This window comes from Pituophis catenifer, unplaced genomic scaffold, assembly GCF_029215685.1.
Source record: "Pituophis catenifer annectens isolate HBS135680 unplaced genomic scaffold, rPitCat1.0.hap2 SCAF_3, whole genome shotgun sequence".
Classification (NCBI taxonomy): Eukaryota; Metazoa; Chordata; class Lepidosauria; order Squamata; family Colubridae; genus Pituophis; species Pituophis catenifer.
In genome coordinates, this window is record NW_027256883.1 from 212,874,585 (window position 1) to 212,876,114 (window position 1,530).

The 1,530-nt window shown below is 44.5% G+C and overlaps 1 protein-coding gene across 1 annotated transcript in view; it reads right to left on the reverse strand.

The window, feature by feature from the left end:
* RSPO4 (R-spondin 4) overlaps positions 1 to 1,530 on the reverse strand; it is a 35,754-nt gene that overhangs the window by 408 nt on the left and 33,816 nt on the right. The gene's annotated exons all lie outside the window — the stretch shown is intronic.

Here is a 1,530-nt window from a genome sequence, read left to right on the forward strand (position 1 = left end):
GAGGAGGAAGAAGAAAGGGGAGAGGAGAGGAGGGAGAAGAGGAGGAGAAGGAGAGGAGAGGAGGAGGAGGAGGAAGAGGAGAAGAGGAGGGGAGGAGGAGGAAGAGAAGAAGAGGAGGAGGAGGAGGAGAAGAGGAGGAAGAAGAAGAAAAGGAAGAGGAGGAGAGGAGGGAGGAGGGAGAAGAGGAGGAAGAAGAGGAGGAGGAGGAGAAGAGAAGGAGGAGGAGGAGGAGATAGTCAAGAGAATATGAGGGCTTGCCCCAAAGAAGAGGAGGTCAACTTACTTTCCACAGCACGATAAGAAGCAACGGGTGGAAACTAACCAAGGAGAGAAGCAACCTGGAATTAAGGAGAAACTTCCTAACAGTGAGGACAATTAACCAGTGGAACAGCTTGCCACCAGAAGTCGTGGGATGCTCCTCCATCACTGGAGGCTTTTAAGAAGAAACTGGGCATCCATTTTGTCTGGGGTGGTGTAGCGTCTCCTTGCTTGGACAGGGGGTTGGACTAGAGGACCTCGATGGTCCCTCCCAGCTCTATTCTGATTGAAGAGAAGGAAAAGGAGAAGGAGAAGGGGAGAGAAGAACTATGAGGTCTTTGGCGCTCTCTGAGCTTGGCTGTTTTCTTGCAGACGTTTCGTGACCCCAACTAGGGGAACGTCATCAGTGCTAGAAGGGAGTGGGGGTTTGCAGGGAGGAGGAGGAGGAGGAGGTGGGTTGGAGAAGATGGAGACAGAAGGAAAAAAGAAAGGGGAAGAGGAGGAAGACAAGGAAGAAGGATGGAGACAGGAGGAAGGAGGAGGAGAAAAAGAAGAAGAAAAAAGAAACAAGAACTCACTTGGCGAGAATTCCCCCCCCCCCCACACTCCAATCCTGTTACAAGAGCTCACGTTTATTTATTTTTATTTTATTTTTATTAAACTTTCTATACCGCCCTTCTCCCAAAGGACTCAGGGCGGTGAGCAGCCAAAAGATAAAACACAGAGATACAAAATTTAAAATAGATTAAAACAGATTAAACAATTTGGCTAAATTTTAAAAATATCCCATAATTATAACGTTCAGACAGAAAAGTTACACATACACTCACAACTGGCAACTCAAAAATGAGTGGATTATGAAAATATATAATGTGTAGAGGAGAAGGAATATATATAGATAGTGTAAAAGAATAGAAATGAAATGTCGGTTATAAGATACGATCTATGTATATGAATATTTTTATTATGGGTTTTAACTGTTTTTTATAATTGTTTGATAATTTAATAAAGTTTGTTTTAAAATTAAAAAAAAATGAGTGGGGTGGTGTGATATGATTTTTAAAAATCCATACGGAGCGCTTTAAGTCAATGTACACTGCTGGTGGCTTTTTTTGGGGGGTGGGGGGAGTCGAGAGGGGTGATTCAAGCCCCTCAATCTTTGCAGGCTTCATTTTGGCATCAAACTGACTTCTGCAACTGCAAGGAAAACCCCCCCACCCCACCCCCCAGCCCCCCACTTCTGGCCTCCTCCCCAAAGTTTTTAAAAAGATT